This window comes from Mercenaria mercenaria, chromosome 6 (assembly GCF_021730395.1).
Source record: "Mercenaria mercenaria strain notata chromosome 6, MADL_Memer_1, whole genome shotgun sequence".
Classification (NCBI taxonomy): domain Eukaryota; kingdom Metazoa; phylum Mollusca; class Bivalvia; order Venerida; family Veneridae; genus Mercenaria; species Mercenaria mercenaria.
Window position 1 is genome coordinate 54,253,377 of NC_069366.1, and position 21,704 is coordinate 54,275,080.

Below are 21,704 nucleotides of genomic sequence, written 5' to 3' on the forward strand. Positions count from 1 at the left end.
CAGACTGTCTGTAAAAATAAGACTTCCATTTTCCCTATACCTCTGATAATATGATCATGTTAAAAGGAAAGAAAGCTGAGCATTTTATGACAAAGACAAGTCAAAAGTGTCATCAGAATGATATATTACAAATATAAATCAAGCATACCAGCATTCCAGTGCCAGCTCAAAAATATCTGGTACCAATCAAGCAGGCCACTATCTGTTTTACACCCATCCCTGTGATTAGTAACGATTGATAACCCTAACAATTGAAACAATTAGCTGTCATAAATAATGACTTGAAATCTACATATTTTATAACAAGGATCAAGCTGTCACAATAAACATGATTAGAAAGCCAGTCGGGCAGATAAGCTGTCTCTTTCACAATGAGGCTGATGCACTACAGCCCTACAAAACATTGCAAGTCAAAAAGTGACATCTTCTGAGATATATACAACTCCATGAGAATAATTGTACATGTGCAGTTTGTTACTTAGTCCAGACCCTACATTTTGTTCACAGACCGAGATACTCCTGAGGCTATTCATATTTTGTACAATTATGTCCCTTTTCTTCTCAAAATTCATTGGTTGTTCGGGAAATACAATAAATGTCTATTTGATCTTAAATTAATGATATGGGTTTTCAACTGCACCGAAGTAATAGCTAGGATTTCTATACCAATATCAGGGTTCTGCATGGTTGAGTGGTTTTAAACGCTGAATTACGTTGCCCCTCACCACTATGGGTTCGAGACCTCACTTTGGGTGTAGAATTCTTTCATATGAGGGATTCATCCATCTGGCTTATGGAAGGTCAGTGGTTCTACCCAGCTGCCCATCTTTACCTGCACTAATACATGGAGGGACAGCTGGGATTTTCCTACACTATCACATACTGGAAAGTCACCATATCCGTAGGACGGCCAGCACATATTCATGCAACCTCGCCAGGTATATTTATGTTTTTGACAACACAGAAAATGACGTCACTCGACCTTCAGCTATTTCGGAAGTAAATAAATGAAAGTAGAAATGCTAAACTTGAAACGAAAGCCTCATTTTTGATTGTAGATAGTCTGGGTCAACGCGCAGGGGTCACTCGTCTAAATGTATTGCATATGGACTTTTTTTTTTTTTTGCTATTGGGGAGCCAATTTTCATCACTTTATTACAAATTGAAATTACCTGGGCTTTAGTACAGCATGTCAGCTTTTAATCTATGAAAAAGTATTTGAGCTCAGAATAAACACAAATCCCACAGGGGTCCATAACGGACCAAGGGTACATTGATAATTTTGGAACTTCATCAAATCGCTCAAAATGTCATTTCTGATGTTGTCTGAGTGTCAGTATATGCCTCAGATGTAAGATATAACCGTATTTGAGAGCTGCAGACCTAGACATTTCAGAAATATTTTCAAAATAAGTTTCGTGTAATAAATGTTGTTTCTACGGAAGCGTGAAAGGGCCATCAGACGCTAATACGTTTTAGTACGTTAAGGCTGTGGAAAGGATATCACGTCAATATGATGTTAAACCGAACAAATCTCTGCATTACTGGCTCCCGTCCCTGTTCTTATTTACATATATATAAGTTTATTCATTAAGAGGGAAGTAACTCCAGCAGGTTGTTCTACATTGACATTTTTATTGCCCCTGGCTCCGAACATAGGTTCAGCCATCAGATAAAATGTGATAATTGAATATAAAATGTGCTATTTTAGAGGCTTAATATTTTCTTATTTTGCTTGCAGTATTTATATAAAAAAATAACCACACAGCCAGGGAGCCAGGCTATCCAACCCTGTTCTCCACAAGTATGCAGAACCTTTCACAAAGAACTGTGTATAAATGCTGTCTGATCATGTCTTAGTCCCACTATAGGATCAAACTTGTGTCCTCTACCTACTAAACTAATGTTTTGTACTTACAATAGGGGCAAATATATATCAAGGTTTGGTAAAGGGTTCTGAGTGTAAATAAATTTACCACAATCACTTGACTTAATTATGAAATTCAGTGCTGGATTGATTAAATACTTTCTTTAATTACCCATTACACTGATATTAGTGTTGTTAGCATAATGTTTCTTACATGTGAAGCTAGATCATAATTTTAATTTTTCAGGATAACATGACTAGCTGTACAATTTTACATTAACAAGAGCTTGTAGAACACAAAATGCCCACCCCCCCTTGGTGCATTCAGTTATTGCACAAGGAACAGAAAATATTTGGTCACTGTACACAAAAGTTCTACTGTTCTTTTATTTGGTCACTGTACAAAAACGTTCTACTGTTCCTGGACAATGTGACCTTGACCTTTGACCTACTGACTTCAAAATCAATACGGGTCATCTGCTGGTCATGATCAAATTCCCTATTAAGTTTCGTGATCCTAGGCCCAAGTTCTCAAGTTATCATCCGGAAATGGTTTTACTGTTCTGGGTCACTTTGTCTTTGATCTTTGGCCTACTGACCTAAAAATAATAGGGGTCATCTGCTGGTCATGATCAACTTCCCTATCAACTTTCATGACCCTAGACCCAAGTGTTCTTGAGTTATCATCCGGAAACTGTTTAACTGTTCCGGGTCACTGTGACTTTGACCTTCGACCTTCTGACCTCAAAATCAATAGGGTTCATCTGTTAAGCATGATTAACTTCCCTAATATGTTTCGTGATCCTAGGCTCAAGAGTTCTCAAGTTATCGTCTGGAAACGGTTTAACTGTCAACTGACTTTGACCTTTGACCTACTGACCTTAAAATCAATAGGGGTCATCCGATGGTCATGATTAAACTCCCTATTGAACTTTCATGAACCTAGGCCTTAGCGTTCTTGAGTTATCATCCGGAAACCGTTCAACTGTTCTGGTTCACTGTGACCTTGACCTTTGACCTACTGACTTTAAAATCAATAGGGGGTCATCTGCTGGTCATGATCAACCTCCATATCATCTTTCATGATCCTAGGCACAAGAATTCTTGAGTTATCATCCGGAAACCATTTAACTGTTCTGGGTCACTGTGACCTTGACCTTTGACCTACTCCTCTAAACAAGAGCTGTAACAGGAGACAGCGCGCTCAATTATTTCGATGCTGAATAGTGAAACTGGTCACATCTGAGGAAACTGGAGCAGTCACTGGAGTGCTTAATGACTCCAATGGTGGATGAAGATATTGCACAATAGCTTGAGTCTGTGTCAAAAATATTGAAGTAATAAGAGAGGTAAAGATAAAGTGTATCAAAACACTATATAAGTATAATTCTAAGCAAAAAGGGAGTATAATTCATAAAATATTGGTGCAAGAGTTATGCACCTTGTGTCATATGATGTGAGTGATGATGTGGAACAACTACTTCAAGTTTGAATCAAATGCATTACATAATAACTGAGATATAGTGAAAATGCATCAAAATTAACCTTAAATTCTAAGTAAAAGGGGGCATAACTCATGAAAAATTGGTACCACAGTTATGCATCTTGTGTCATATGATGTGGATGATGATGTTGAACAATTATTTTAAGTTTGAATCAAATCCATTCAGTAATAACAGAGATAGGGTGAAAGTGCATCAAAACTTTAACCTGAAATTCTAAGTAAAAAGGGGAAATAATTCATGAAAAATTTGTGCCAGAGTTATGCACCTTGTGTCATATGATGTGGGTGATGATGCTGAACAACTATTTTAAGTAGGAATCAAATAAATTCAGTAATAACAGAGATAGAGTGAAAGTGTATCAAAACTTTAACCTGAATTTCTAAGAAAAAGGGGGAATAATTCATGAAAAATTTGTGCCAGAGTTATGCACCTTGTGTCAAATGATGTGGGTGATGATGTTGAACAATTATTTTAAGTTTGAATCAAATCCATTCAGTAATAACAGTGATAGAGTGAAAGAGCATCAAAACTTTAACCTGAAAATCTAAGTATAAAGAGTATAAATCATGAAATATTTGTGCCAGAGTTATGGCCCTTATGTCAGATGATGTGGGTAATGATGAGGAATAACTATTTTAAATTTGAATCAAATCCATCAAGTAATTACAGAGATAAGAAGAAAAAAGAGAAAGAGCAAAAAGAGAAAGTGTAAAAAAATCTTTAACCAAGGTGGGGACGCAGAAAGACGCTGATGCCAGGTCGAGTAGGATAGCTCTCCTTATACTTGGTATAGTCGGGCTAAAAACAATAGGGGTCACCTCCTGGTTATGACCAACCACCCTATCAACTTTCATGATCCTAGGCCCAAGCATCCTTGAGTTATCATCCAGAAACTGATTGGTCTATATATCGACCGACATACTGACCTACAGACAGACGAACATTTGCGAAACAATATAACTTCTTCTTCGAAGTGGGGGCGTAAAAATCAATCCCAACAATATGTGCGGTTATAGTTTTAGTTTTGGTAAATACACACGAAGGTGCACAACAACAATTAAGAAACATATAAAAATACAGAAATTATAACACTTATTTTTTTTTAATACTGTTATTATAAATTCTATATCACAATTTTCATTTTTTTTCTAGTTTTGTTAATTACTTCTTATACCAGTATAAGAAATTCTATAATAATTTTGTTGGGTTTTATGCCATTTTTCCAATAGCACAGCTGCCTAACAAGTTTACCTGGTATTTGATAAGTAATTAATTTCCAACATGAATAGAAGCAGTGATTTATCTTAGATTTTAAGTCTTCAATAACTCATTATGAAGAACGTACACCTCATCTGGTATTCAAACCTACAACTTGCTAAGTGGTAGTCTTGCACTCCATCTACTAGGCAACTTGAACTGGCTTATGCTTTCAACAAATGTAGATATAATTAAACTCGTCAAGGCCATTTTATTAATTTCATGATCATTACAAGTCCATTTAGACTCTTCCTGTGCTTACATTATAAAAACACAAAGAATATTTCTGAAAATCAGATTTTTATTACGCATCTAGAAAAGAACATGCCAACAACACAAGCTGGCGACTCGAGAAGTTCATTAACATGAAGACATCGTATCCTGTATGGGAATGACAGTTCCTTTAAGGCACGATGTCACTCGATGTCAATTTCTGCGACACTTCCTAAATTACTCGTCATTACCTGAGGTCGAGATCGGAGTCCCGACAGACTTTCACAGTATTTGTAACTTGCTCTTCTAGCAAGCTGACGCATTTCAAATTCAATTATGCGACAAATCAAGATCGAAATTTTGTCATTTTTTGCGGAAGGTCATCAGTGAGACCTGTCAATTCACCTGAGGCGAGTCTGACAATGTCGGCTGTAATGATCCACCATGACAGTTAAACAACTCAGTTCGATGGGAGCTAATTAAGGTGTTCACATCCACAATAAAATAGCCGGTGGAAAAATTAGCCAGTACAGCATCTGTCTGTAACACTAAAAATAGGGCTACATTATATCGACTTATTATATTGATGACCACCATGAAGGGAGAAACCTCAAAAGCACTAAATTGTCCTTTGATAAATTCTATTGAATATTAATATTGAAGGGTTAAAGGTAGAATATATTTATTAAGTGCTTATTGACATTTAATAATGTTTGTATAAGAACATAATAACTCTTTAAACAGCTTAAAAAGTTTTCAACATAATGATTATTTTTGAGAAGAAAATAACTGAATTCTTAAAATTAATGAAAACTCATTTTATTTTTTAAAACATTATCTTTAAGAGGCACTACATTTTTTTTTTATTATTAATTTAATTCACATGGCACTGACTCCTCCAGGAGATACACAATTTTTAATATAAGTATCAACTAATATAAGTATCAACTACTAACTTGATTAAACAAAAGGTTCAAAGAATCAATCGAAAACTTATACTTTGTAAGCTGTATGGAATTAGACACTATCAAAAATGAAATAAACCCAAATTTTATGAATTTTAAAAAGTCAAATTATCAGTAACAATCCAAAGTGTGACCTGCAAATGAAGAAATGTGCCACTTAGTACATTTGAACAACTAGGGTTGTAAAATGTACAGTCCATAATAATTATAATGCAATAATAATATTTCAAGGACCAAAATTCCCCGACGTAAAATTCCAGTTAAATTTAAACACCATGTAAATAATTATAAAATGCGAGATATTATAAACAAGTTTCACCTCAATGGACTTGACTGATCAGCAACTGGTTGCCATAAAAATTATAAGGCAAACTAAATATATGTAAGAATACAATATGACAGTATATACATTGAAGAAATTAGTTTATTATGAGTTATGTCCCCTTATGGCATTATAGAACAATTTAGTCTGAGATGCATAAATATTTCAGTATTTTATTTGACGTTAAGATTATATTAAGATACAGACAAATCTCATTTCTTCATACCCTAATACATTAATTCAGCTAATTTTTATTATATTTTCTTTGTGCCATTCCTGTTTTTAAGATGTCTACTTATTCATTCATACAGTAAATCAATTACATCCAAAAAAGGTTTTAACAATGTAGAAGAACAGTCTATGCCCCTACTCCCTGGGTGTAAAGCTATATAACAAGAAATTGATGGATAAATCTTCATTTCTCTATCAATATTCTATACAGTACTTACATCTATATCTATTGTAAAAAAGATATAAACATTCATTTTTTCAAATTATCTTAGCAGGATGTATGTAAAATATTGCTATGTCAATGTTTCTCATAGAACACAGACAGCTTTTCCCCCCTGTTTTTATCATTTTTGATGGCTTAAAGGCCACTTTGTCTTAGTAAGAGACCTAGTCTACCATTTCTTATTCATGATATTGTGACGTACTTCAGTTGTTAAACTGCTGCTTCCACCTTTGCCGTCATGGTCTGGAATGGCACAGTCTGCAAGTGAAAGCCATTGACAGGAACAGCTGGTTCTATGAGTATTTTCTGCATGGGTATTATGACTGGGAACAAGAGAACACAGGTTCGGTCATGCCTCTGGGCAGTTTTGCGCATGAGTTCTTAAAGGCCAATACATGCACTTTGAGTGCTACAGCTGCCAAGCAGCTTCAACTGCTGCAATCAAAGTATGCCAGTATCTTCTTGTTGTGTACCTTACAAAATATCTATCAACAGCTTCACAATGGGTATTGTAGACCTAAGTAAATATGTAGAAATGTGTCTTCTTTTTCTAAAACGTGAAATAACGAAGATTATCAAAATTAAGACTTGTTTAATACAAGTCACTACTTCTTAAAACCTGATTCATTCTATTCAAGACAACAAATACATTAAGATTATGCTTAGAAGGAAAAAAATATGCAGCTTTTTTTCCAGTACCCTGAACCATGGCCTAGAATTCTGAAATATCGGATAACTGTCAGTCTGTTTGATTTGATTGACAGATTACGATTGACAGGAGAGAGGAGACAAAAACAAGCCCTGGAAAATATGTCACTACTGGTCTGTATCTATATGTGCTTGGGGAATTTATTCCAAACTGTCTTATTTAAATGTTATTGTAGCTTTTTCTTTCTGAAGAAAATGAAGAGTATTTGAAAGAAGTAATTCAAGGGAGATTAATGGAATTTAGTCAGAAAGGTAGGGGGAATTTAGTCAGAAAGGTAGGGGAGACAATTACAATATAGATCAAAGTTGAATGAATGCAGGTATTTCGTGGATGCAATTCAACCAACCAGCATCAAATGTTTGTCAATATTTTATGCACAGGCTTTAAGCAATTTTAAGCTTCATTGGTGTAGATAGACCTCCAAATATACAGGCACTGATATGCATTGCTGTAGAGCCATAAAGCTTAGCTGTATAGATAGCTTCCTGAGTACATCCCTTACAGATAGTGTGGCCGGGTCCAGTGAATCAATGGCAGTGACTTAAACCACCAAACAAACAAGTAAAAGTCCCATTCATTTTATGTTCTAAAGTCGAAATCCATGAATTCATACATTTTGACAGAAACGACAAGAAATTTAATAATTTCACAATATTTAATGATGTAATATCTGAAATCAGATAAAAGGATTGGAACTCCGGTGGGCATTTTTTACTGAAAATGAAAACTAAAGCAGACATATCTTATTCTAGGTGATATCAATGTCTGGGGCTTGACAACAACAATATTTACTGATTTATTCAGAAAGTCTAGAACTATACGCCAACTATTCTTAATTTCACACAATCAAATTTTAGTCTTAAGTATTATGATTGCAAAATCCAAGAATCGTGGGCTGAACTTAAAACTATAAAAACTCTTTCTTTATTTAATATGAATTAAACAATTTTTTACTCAACCCTGAAATTTAATTTATGTTTTTTTTACAAAGCTGTTCTGGTCGAATGGTCAAAATCCATTTCTTTTTTTTTTTTTTTTGCTAAAAAAGACATAGAAATCAAAGAAATTCTCCAGGAACAATTAAAACCTGTACAAACTGTACAAAATTAGCAGAATAACAAGTTTGATTGTCCTGAAAAACTTCTGCACCTTCGTTGCCTGTAGCAAAAATATTAAAAGATGTAAAAAAAAATTTTGGTCGACGCTGAATAGAGTTTATATAAAAAATCTTATAAATACCTTAAAATCTTTAAAAAAAAAATATTTCAATAACATTTTAATTTTAACTTAATTTACTATAATTTTGTGTAGTGACCCAACCACTAAATTCACCAAAATCTAGTACATGTATATTTACAGTAACTAAATTCATCATGTAACAAAGATTCTTGCCATCCCTCAAGCAGCACCATTTTTTAATACAAATGAAAATTTTCAACCAGTGTGTAATTTTTCAAATTGAAAAACAAGAAACGACATGACTTCTTCATAGAATTTATATGTCATGTCCTCTTACTCAAAAACTGCTTTTAAAGTCTAAAGGCCTGACTGATCCAACACCTTCATCAAATTCTTCCTAAGAAAAATCTAATAAAAAAAGTTTCCAGATATAAGTGTGAACCAATCAGATGAACAATAACTTCAGAAAAAACTTTGATCTATCAAACAAAACCAGTAGTCACATACACTTTTAGAAAAGCCAGGCAAAATATAATTACATCAACATTGTAAAATCACACATTTTTGATGGGTCAAATTTCTGCAACACCAATTATAGTCTTTTCCCAATGTTCCAGCAGCTTTGCTTTATTCTGGTTTTATATTGTCATTCCAGTATCTATAATTTGAAACAGTTTGATTGGTTTAGCCGAGACATTTACACATCAGTGTATCCCTTTCACCATTTTTGTATCTGTAGGCGTATTTCAGTCCTGCGTCAATGCCAAAACCATTATCAGTAATATTCAAAAAACAGCAATACCGTTCTTATTTCTGAATGAAACATGTAAGTAGGAGTACTCACTTTGTTAGTTAGATAATTTCCTGTTCGATGATCATGGTTTTAATTCAAAATTTGATTTAAAAATCTGTTTTTGAGATTTTTGATGCAGAGAGCAATATCACTAAACAAGAGCTGTCGGAGGACAGCAACACTCGACTATTCAGCAGCCTTGCCGATTGAATGAATATGAAAGTCGAAAAAGGGGCATAATTTAGTAAAAAAGCAAAATAGGGTTATGGAACTTGCATAGTGCTTATCAGTTCATGACAGTGGACAAGTGTGTGAAGTTTCAATCCATTCCCATTAGTTGGTACTGAGATACCAGCTGACATATAAGAATTTAACCAAAAACTCCTAAGTTGAAAAAGGGGCATAATTTTGTAAAATGTAAAGTTGAGTTATTGACCCTTTGCACTGCATGTCATATCATGACAGTGAACAAGTGTGTGAAGTTTCAATCCTTTCCCATTAGTGAATATTGAGATACTAGCTTACATACAAAAACTTAACCAAAAATTTCTGTGTTGAAAAAGGGGCATAATTTTGTAAAAAAGCAAAATAGAGTTATGGGACCTGCTTTGTGCATGTCAGATCATAACAGTGAACAAGTGTGTGAAGTTTCAATCCATTCCCATTAGTGAGTACTGAGATACCAGCTTACATACAAAACCTTAACCAAATATTTCTAAGATGAAAAAGGGGCATAATTTTGTAAAAAAGCAAAACAGAGTTATGGAACCTGTGCAATGTAAGTCAGTTTATCACAGTGAATAAGTGTGTGAAGTTTCAATCCATTCCCACAAGTGGTTGCTGAGATACCAGCTTACATACAAAAACTTAACCATATCCGGACGCGGACGCCTATGCGGACGCCGACACATGGGCGAGTCCAATAGCCCGACTATTCATAGAATAGTCGAGCTAAAAATGAAAAATCGGCATGGAACATGGAATGATATTAATAAAGGACTGATTTTGATCAGGTGTTAACTTCATGCATATGAACACCCTGCCCTTAACACAAACATTTAACTTAAAGCCCCAAGAAAAATATATCTTAAAAGAAAGACTAAATCAAAACCTATACCTTGTACACAAAATTAGTAATAATGTCACCTCAATTCAAGAATTGCATAACTGCATTGACAAAAAGAAGCAGTTATCACTTTTTAGTGCTGAGATGACATTAAGATATGAGCCGCGCCATGGGAAAACCAACATAGTGGGTTTGCGACCAGCATGGATCGAGACCAGCCTGCGCATCCGCGCAGTCTGGTCAGGATCCATGCTGTTCGCTAACAGTTTCTCCAATTCCAGTAGGCTTTAAAAGCGAACAGCATGGAGCCTGACCAGACTGCGCGGATGCGCAGGCTGGTCTGGATCCATGCTGGTCGCAAAGCCACTATGTTGGTTTTCTCATGGCGCGGCTCATATAATCTTTTTAGTTCATCTGATTTTTTGAAAAACACTTGTTTACCATCAAAAGCTGACTCTGTACAGCAAGAAACATAACTCCATCCTGCTGTTTGGAAGAATTATGGCCCCTTTTGGACTTACAAAATCAGATTTCATGGTTAAGTTTTATGTTTAGGTCAACTTTCCTTCTAAACTATCGGCCAAACTATCAAAGCTGTTGCTTTAAAACTTGCAAAAGCTGACTCTGTATAGCAAGAAACATAACTCTAATCTGCTTTTTGCAAGAATTATGGCCCCTTTTGGACTTAGAAAATCAGATTTCTTGGTTAAGTTTTATGTTTAGGTCAACTTTTCTCCTAAACTATCAAAGCTATTGCTTTAAAACTTGCAACACTTGTTCACCATCAAAAGCTGACTCTGTACAGCAAGAAACATAACTCCATAGTATATTAACCGCTCCACAACAAAAAACCTGTGTATATATATAAAAAAAATCAGTTTACAAAGTGGTACTGTTCAACCCAGAATGAACTGTAGCTAACTGTCTAAGGTAAGTGCAAACAGTTGGCGAGGTATCATATTAAATATACTGCTTGTAAGATAATCGGTATTGCAATTTTAGAGAAAATTAATCCCTCATGATTTCAAATTTTACAGCATGTTGTGATGAGGTTGTTAGAAGAATTACCTTTTCTGTCACTTAATGAGAACACTAAGTCTTACATTTGTTTAAATGAAGATGGCATAAAGATCTGTCTCAGTTTTCAACTAATCTAAGAATGTATTAGAAACAAGAGAGTAATTTGCCCCATATCGCTTACCTGAGATAACAGAAGTATTAACATTCAAAGTCTGTATTAACCCTTACCATGCTAAATTTCTATAATGAACTGGTCCATCCTTCAATATGGGCAGTACCATTTATCATTTGAAGGGGTGTTTACTAAAAATTTACTGACTGAATAGCGAACAGTGCAGACCATGATCAGACTGCATGGATGTGCAGGCTGATCTTGGTCTGCACTGGTCGCAAAGGCAGAATCACTTGCCGCCAGCAAGCTAAGGGTTAAGGATTTACATCAATCATTAAATAAAAACCTCCTCTATATATACCCTTGGATGTTAACTGTATTTATATGCTGGCTTCACACTGGTTCCCCACTTCGTCTTAATGAGATAAACATTTAGCCCAAGTTTCACGAATATCCTTCCAGAGGTTTAGAAGATATGGACTGGACAATGGCTCAAATGTTTCACAGTCAGCAGCAACCTTGACCTTCAGCAGGCATGAATGAAAGAAGACTTTACAATAGGTCTTGATATAAGGAACATTATCAACCAGAGTTTCAGAAATATCCTACAAAGAGTTTAGAAGATGGACAGGCAAATCTGAAGAATAGACTGATATACCAACTGAAATGTCCAGAGAATTAAGCATTTACCTTTAACATGCTAAATTTCTAAAATGGACTACCATTCAGTTTGGGCAGTACCATTTCATATTTGAAGGGGTGTTCACTGAAAATTTACTGACTGCGAACAGTGCTGACCACGATCAGCCTGCATGGATGTGCAGGCTGATCTTAGTCTGCACTAGTCACAAATGTAAAATCACTTGCCACCAGCAGGCTGAAGGTTAAAACTACTGTAGCAAAAATAAGCATATAAACATTAACCATTCTGATTAAGTCTGGTGGACCGTGGTAAGACCTGCCTAATTATACTGTGAACTTCTATAATTTTAAGCAATTCAAGGGCTATAACTCAAGAGTAACTGCATATACAGCTGGTAAACAAACTTTTCACAGATATCATGCCCACTCAAGTTAGATAGTGGACACTGTAACTTTTTAAATCTTATTTCAAGAACCCTTACACCAAAGCCAGGGGACCATCCAGCTGGTTATCAAACGTGGTTTTGACATAATGCATATAAAAACATTCTGACCAAGTCTGGTAAACACTGGATTAGAACTTTGATGAGATATTGTGCCCATAAACGTTGTGACCAAGCTTAGCAAACATTAGATAAAAACTGCTCAAGTTAGTGAGTGGACATTGTCAATTTTCACCATTCTAAGTAATAAAAGGGCCATAATTCCAGACACTTCAGAACAATCTAACTGGTTATCAGAAATGGACAATATATTCTTGCGACTAAGTTTGGTAAACACTGGGTAAGACCTGCTTAAATTTTTTGGGGGCAATTTTGAGTAACTAAAGGGCCATAACTGAAGAAAGACTGGGAGTACCTAGCTGGTTAACAAACTTGTCACAGTTATTATGCCAATAAAAACTGTGACCCAGTATAGTGAAAATATGATAAGATCTACTCAAGTTAGAGAGCAAACACTGTCAATCTGTACAGTTAATAATTCAAGGACTATAACTCCAAAGACTCTGGGAAAATCCATCTGTTCATCAAATTTTGATGAGATATTATGCCCATAAACTTTGTGACTAAGTTTGGGAAACATTAGATAAGAACTACCTTAATTAGTGAGCAGACAATCCATTTTCACAATTTTAAGTAAAACAAGGGCAATAATTCAACAGCCTCTGGGACAATCAAACTGGTTATTGGAACTGGCTGAATTATTATGCCCATAAACACAATGGATAAGAACTGATCCAGTCTGAGAGCAGACAACTATAGCCTATATGCATCCCAACCACCTGCCCCTGCCACAGCATGTGATCACATAATAAGTCAAATTTCACAGGCGTATGAAAATTACAAATCTTACTTAGTCTGATCATGGAGGTAATACAGAGATGGAGTGCGGACGAAGGCACTTCAAAGGTACACTGTGCGGCACCGCAGCTTTGTTATCCTCTGATAAGTACCTGTCAGTCAGCAGTAACTAGGTGTTAATCACATATCATGTTGTTCCTTACGGAGTTTATCGAGTGAGACCCGATGAACAGCCGGAATAGTCCGATAATGGGATCGGGATGTTCCGATATTTTCCGTTTAGTAACTACCTGACACTTCAAATACACATTCTGATGGCGTTTTGAAATATTGACATCTTGGCAATTAAAGTTGACGAAATACATGCATTCTCATGTCATCCACGGTCATGCAATTCTATTGATTTACATCGAATTTGTTCTTTTTGGAAAGACTTTATTGTAAGTGTTACTTATGGCAAATAATGATTAAGAAAACTAAGATTTTGAAGGGATTTTCTTTTCCAATGAATTAATTCAAGTAACAGGGATATGGAGTGATTCTGACAATGACTGGCCATACTGTCCACGAGAACACCCAAACGATAGAGAAATGATTAATTGCGAACATGTAAAATGCGAATTTGAATGGTGCCACTACTCTTGTGCCAATTTGAAAGCTAAAACTATTCCGGAGTGTCCCTGGATATGTTCAGAATGTAAAGACAAGAAAGATATGAATACGAAATTTCACTTTATAATAAATGAGATTATAACGTAATATTACTGACCTACAAATCCAGTTTTAGCTGTACAAAGCGTATATGGATATTAAAACATGTCTTGTCAATATGCTTGTACATCATAGTCTAGGCGAATTAGTGAAATGCAATGCACATATTTTTAAAAAAAAAAAATCATGTGCATCTTTACAGGCACTGACCTCCAGATCGTGCGACAAAATTGTAGAAAAATGTTCCACTTTAACAGTGAGATTTGACACCAGCTTCAAATCTGCGAAATAAATTAAATAATCGAATAAATAAATAGATATATAGATAAATACACGAAGAAGGTGTTTAGTAACTGTATAACTACTTAAATAAATAAAATTTAAGTTATATGAACGACTTACATAAACTTGTAATCAAGACCAATTATTTAAAATATGCAGTCTAAAACACGGTCATTATTTAAAATGCTCACGACTGCTCACGTTTTTAATACCCAGTTAATGAAAATTTGATACCTTAACTTTAATTTAGCATGTTTACATTTTTTAGGAAATTTTAGGAAATCTAGAAGAATTTAGTTTAAAATGACTACATAGAAAACTGTAAACGCTTACTTTTATGAGTCACTGTTATCTGAAGAGTTAAAATATCACAGAAACGCAGGCTTTAAGAAATAGTACATTTATTCTACCGATGAATCCCCCGCAGTGCGCATTGTTTGTATTAATTAGTTTCAAAATATGACACATGCGCATATGTCACCCACAACTTCCGTTTTGTTGAAATTTAGATGCATCTGCTGATTGACGATAAAACCGCGGTGCCGCACAGTGTGTTCAAAGGATTATGTTAATTACATGTGAAATGGTGATAATTAAGTGACTGTGGTGATATATCTCGTAGGATTCTGAAAGGAGCTCAGCACGGAACAACATGTGGTATAATAAATAATTATCACCAATTATCTCGTCCGCACTCCATCTCTATATTACCTCCATGGTCTGATTAGACAATTTAGAATTACCTAGATTGCAGAGTATTTATCAGGGATACAGGTGATTTCTTGAGAATGGTCAGAGGAAACTTGCAAGTTAAAGTAAAGAAGATGTTCCAGTCACAGAAGCTTCCCCTGCAAGGTGTAAAGCGTCCACACAGGTTATCATTTTAAAGGATCGGTGTAAAGCTTCCACACAGGTAATATTGTTAAAATTCTGATGTAAAGGTTCCACACAAGCATTTTAAAAAATGGTGTAAAGCTTCTACATAGGTCATCACTTTAAAGTCTTGCTGTAAAACTTCCACACAGGTAATCATTCTAAAGTATTAATGTAAAGCTTCCACACAGGCTATCATTTTAAAATATCGGTGTAAAGCGTACACACAGGTTACCATTTTAAAATATCAGTGTAAAACTAAAAAATCCACACAGGTTATCATTTCAAAGTATATGTGTAAAGCTTCAACATAGGTAACCATTTTAAAGTATAATGAAACAGTTCCACATAGGTAATCCATTTTAAATTATTATATAAACTTCCACACAGGTAACCATTTGAAAGAGTGTCGTAATTTAATGTAAAGGAGTAACGGACTGCTGTTGTACTGCATACTATGTAAGTGTCAGTCATCAGAGTCAGTTATGCTAACAGTTCTAATAAAATAACAAAATATTTGCAACATGATCAATCATAGCAAATGAAATCCAAAAATCAATTTAATTGGTCTGGCCTTACTGTAATTACCCATATCACATACAATAGGCATGTTATTCTTCAAACAATGAAAAAGACACTTCCTAATCAGCCTGATATGAGCTGTCAGGGTTTATCGTTCTGACAATTTTCTTGATGAATAACAGTTGGAACATAAAATATTTTTTGTTATTATCGAAAATGTGTTTGGAGGTTGGAAACATACAAAACTGTGGGCTTATTGAATACGACAAATATGACAAGCTTCTTTATACCAGACATACTAAGATTTTCTATAAGCACTTATTATGCTTTTTGTTCAAGAAAACAGAACTCTTCCCTCCTTGTTCAAGGGACACAACTCTGTCATTTGTATGACCTTGGACATAACTTTTTTCAATTAGCCATAACTTCCTGTGATGGATCTGATTTCATACATCTTAAATAACATTAAAAACTTAACACACTAAAATATCTGTCCAAGCTTTTTTTCATCCACAACTAATATAAATGATACTCAACAAATGTCTACTGAACTTTTTACTGTCATTTTTTAAAAAGATACGATTAATCTAAGGTATATATATACATCAGTATTTTTCCTTCATATACAAGACAGTTCCTCCAACAAAGTCCTTATAAACCTAATAATCTGAAATTCAGTGTTTAATGTCAGTGCTATAAAATCATTTATAATTCACATATTCTGTCTTCAAAGATGTAAAACATACCAAGTTTCATTATGAAAGTTTATTCTCCTATAGAGAAAAATTAAATAAATGACAAAATCATTCTGATATTATTATGGCATGTAAACATTGGCTGATAATTCGCTAATCAATCATTCATATTCCTGTTCTGAGCTGTAATCATTCATTTTACAATGCCATTCTCGACTGTTAACTTATCAATAAATTACAATTCTATAGAACAATAAAAGGCTCAGAAGTTTCTGGCGCTGCCGATGATGCCTTGATATGCAATATGTTAGTGCATGAGTTTTTTGTGCAGAGAGATTCCCATTAACAATATAATAAATTGCAATACTGTTGAATACAAGAAGCAAACACTTTTAACTGCAGACTTTGTGGCGCTTGAAACTGTCCTATTCATCACTCCGTAATTTTACTGCTTGCTTGAATTACTCCGATTACTGGAGAATTTACATGAAATATGGTAGCCGAATACTCAGTAATTATTTCTACAAGAGAAATCATTGTGTCTAACATATGAGATGATAAACTGCCATCTCTATACTAGCAAAAGATGAGGAGTTTTGGACAATGATGATATATGCCCCCTTGACTGGTCCACAGACTTATAAATAATGACTCCCAACACACTATAAACACAGCCTATGTCAAATCTTTCAGACTGGTTCTCACAATTTATGACTTTTCTTCAGAACCTAGTGCCTCATTTCTACAGAACATGCGACAAATCAATTAACATCCCGAAAATTGAAATGGAAAAAAAAACCCTTCCATATTGAAATATTCTGGGTTGAATGAGTGACTATGTTTTATAAAGCAATTCCTGATGGATTACATAACGAAAAACATGCCCTGGGCACTTAAAATAACTAAAATTGCAGAAACATCTATTCAGGATGCTGAAGTCACAGTATAATTAATTGAATTTCATCTACTGCATGGTACAACCTTTAAAGAGAATACAAATACATATTAGCTGCATCACAAGTTCACAACCTTAAAGACTTAAAAAGAATGTGAGTTATCATATCAAAATTTGGCATTTAAAAAAAAAATAGTTACAAGGGATGTACCATAAGTAATGCAACATACATAATAAGTGAAAAAAAATCCTACAACTTACTAAATCATAATTGTATCAAATAAAGGTCCAGCTTAGCTTTAACTGAAGTTTATTATATGTTGATAGTAGAAAGTAAACACTTTCATGTGTTTTTGTGGGCATTTTCTTTAACAAATTTTGATACAAAATATATTATAATATCTTCATTACTGAACATATTTTAATAAATATTCAAGGATATATTTGGTATTTTATTCTACATATACCATGCAGTCTGGACTTTTATTTTATTTAAAATGTTACAAATATATCAAAAAGGATTAAAAACCGTATGGAACTTTAATGAAGTTTCATTGGCTTAAATAATTTTAACATGAACTATTCATTTCAGAAAAGTATACATCAAACTTCATTAATTAAAGATTTAATATATTCCAATTAGTATCACTTTAATAAATATCTAAGCATTAAACAATGACTTGTACAAAACAAAATTCAATGCAATTTACAGGATTTAAATATTTAGTTCAAAAGCAACATAAAGTTGTTGCACTATGAATGTCCGGTATCCATTCGTTACCTTAGATCTCATAAAGCAATTCTCATGTACCACACCATTGTGTACTGGAAAGAACATCAAATAAATAACTTATGGAACACCCCTCATATAATTTCAACATAAATAGAATGAAATACAGTAATTTGTATTTATCCCGTATGTTATATTTCAGAAACAGCGGTTGCTTGATTATGACATAAATTAATGTACCATTTTTTGTAAGTATTGTATATAAACATGAAGGTAAGATTGCTTTCATCTGTACCATGATTTCACTAAATGACAAAATAAATAAAAAGGAGGTATTGCAGCACATTCAAGGGAGATCACTCTAGTAAGTGAGGCAATATTAACCACTAATGAAAAGGCTTAAACCCATCAGGACATAACTATTGCTGGCTGTGAGGCTATGACCTCCAACATGCCTGCAATCAAGTTGTTCAAATTGTGTAACAAAAAGTGGAAAATCAGCCTAAAAGTTGAATTTTGAATTTTTTTTACCCAAGGTTTTATAGGTGTATGGTGGAGGAAAATCTGAGGTGCCACAATTTTTTTCAGGCACAGGCAGGAAGCTGTATAGAATTCCAGACCTTCTGTAAGCTGGCTGGGTGTTGTTTGTTTTTTTTGACAAAACCTCTTCAGTCTGGCTCAGATAAAACTATTGACAGGAAGTTGCTGATGAAATTGCTGCTAGACTAACTGCTATTGCTTACAGGAAAATATATTTATGAATACAGTATGCTTTGAAACGATCTTACTTTAAGGTAGTGACCCCTTTGCAATCGGACTTTGTTGATTAAATAGTATTCTCTATTACGCAATCCTGACTGGTATGGTACACCGCTTGTATCGCTACAGTTATCAACATGATGTGAATATGCATAGAGAATATAGAGCTCATGGAAACCACTAGGGGTTTTGAACAGCATGGATCCTGCCAGCTGCGCATACGTGCAGTATGTCAGGATCCATGCTGTTCGCTACAGTTTACTCCAATCCATGGGTTAAAACGACAGCATGGAGTGACAGACTGGGGATGCGCAGGCGGTGATACATGCTGGTCGAAACCATATGTATTTTTCATGCACGCTCATATAATTGCACAAAATTAATGAGCGTCATTATGAGCCAACTTTCCTTTGATATGCAGAATGGCCAAGTTAACAGCAAGAGAGAGAGAGGGGTAGGAGAGGGGGATGAAAGACATGTATGTCCGCGACATTTTTTCTGTAAGTTATAAACAGTGCCTATAACAGATACAGCATGTTAAGACAGCTTTCAAAAGATCTTAAAACTTGTGCACACAACGAAAGAGAATGTAACTAGTTCTTGCAATCTGTGGGTTCCTGCAAATTAGACAGAAAATGGGCCATATATGCATACAAAAGAACAGCATAATAAAACACATTCATAATTAATTTTACTTTTGCTGCAGTAAACTGTTTATTGGAAGAATTTTGATACAGGCTAATATAAGCGTATACTTTTCATAATGCAAGATTTATCACTCAAGTAACAGTTATGATATTGTTGCAAGACAAATAAAATAGGTGACATCAAAACTTTGTCTTGCATGTAATCTAGTATTTGAGCGACAACAGAAAACAAGCAGAACCAGTCTATAAAATCTTAATGTCATGAAAGTTGGTAACAGTAATATTTGTGAAGCATAAAAAAAACAATAGCTGAAATACTGGTATTTCATAAAAACAAAATACAATTAATGTTAAAAATGTATGCTGCAAATTTTTAGTACTCACAAAAAGTCAAAAATATGCACAGTGCAGCACAAGCACTGAACAAAATAGTCATAAGTACTGAGTAATTATGGCAAGTATGCAGCACTCATGAGTTTGAGTACCAAAATATTTTCTTAAGTACTTAACACTGGCAAGTACTGAGAAAAATTGTTCTTGCACTCATAATACTCAAGTACTGAATTACTTGCCCAACCCTGGGTAATACAAAATTTGCATGTTATGTTATCATATAGATTAATATCTATTAAATTTCCACTGAAATAGTGAAATATGATAAATAATAGCAATATATTCAACCAAATATTCCTCTATCACCCTCATAAAAACTATCAGTTCTAATTTGAAGAAAAAGTTACAGGATTTTTATAGTATAATGGTTTGCAATTATCTTTCTCCGGTTACAGATTTGCAGCTCACCCTTTAGATAAGGGAGAGATATAACAAATTAAGCTCTCACATCAAAGTCAATTTGAAAATAATTCTGACTGAACAACTGATAAGATAATAAGCATTGTATGCAGTAAAAAATGCCATTTATCTGTAACTGTACATATGTTTGAAATATGTCATACTGGGGATAAAGTAAAGCCAAAGATAAAAAACTTTTGGTTTTCATGCTTTATTAATGATCTGCAATATTGCTTTTTTAAGGTACACTTTTATCATTAGATACAAACATAGAAGTACAGTTTTCCAACATACAGTAACACTAATACATTACATTATTTTCATAAAAGAAATAAATCTCTTCCAACAGATTCCAATTTTTCCACTTCTTCAGGTATTAAAAAGTCCTAGTTCAGAAAGGAACGTACAGCTTCTGTGTAAAATAGTTAATTGTCTTAATACTGATTAGTTATAAGAACTGTTTAGTTATACAGTCACATTAGACATTCATATTTTCCATAAATATCATATGAAAAACACTGTTGATCGAATAATTTTCAAAAATATCTTGACAGCTGCACAGTCAGGAAAAACATCCTGATAATCATTATTCTATGATAGTTTTACCTTCTTAGTACAAAGACGTTTTTTAAATATTTATCTGTTTTATGATGTTTTTATAGGCATACAGAGGTGTAATTTGTATTCTTAAAAGATCATAGAGGAATGACAATGCAGTAAACAAGTGGTACTTCCACAAAAAGTTAGTAAAAGAATCAGTAATCAATTACTATTTGTATTCTTATTAACACTACTTTAATTGATCACATTTCTTTCCTAGTATACTATAATGCCTATTTACTTTCCCTCCTAAATTTTTCAACACATATTATTTAGGCGTTACTCACTTATCATTCTTAATCATCTTATATTAAGACCTCCAATTTCAGTGAAATTTAAATTTCATCTATTTCTCATTTCAAGAAATTGGCCTTTCCCATCACTCAGTGTCAGCATGAAACATATGTCAATCTCAATCTTTTTAAAAGAAATTATTTGATTAAACATACAGGATCATTACCCTACCCCACTTGGTTTGTCTGATGTGTTTTTGCCATTAAAATCATTATTTATGGATCTCATACCTTGGCACACAAGTAATAAATGACATTATTCCCTATGTGCTGTGAGTGACAAAAGAAACCATCAATCAGTAACCTATTAGCATCTCTTGTTTCACTTTACTCGCATGACTAATATATTCCTTCAAATGCTAGAAAATATCTGCCTCTGTGCAACATTACATGAATCAACCCTTTCAGGCATATAATTAGAACTTGTGAACAGTTGCACAGCACCTTCTTAAATGAATAAATGACAATGGCCCACAACATTTTAGGTCCACACCAAATTC

The 21,704-nt window shown here is 34.1% G+C and overlaps 1 protein-coding gene across 1 annotated transcript in view; it reads right to left on the reverse strand.

Moving 5' to 3' along the window:
• Positions 1–21,704, reverse strand: part of LOC123548857 (teashirt homolog 2-like) — a 150,553-nt gene that overhangs the window by 128,238 nt on the left and 611 nt on the right. The window lies entirely within an intron of this gene.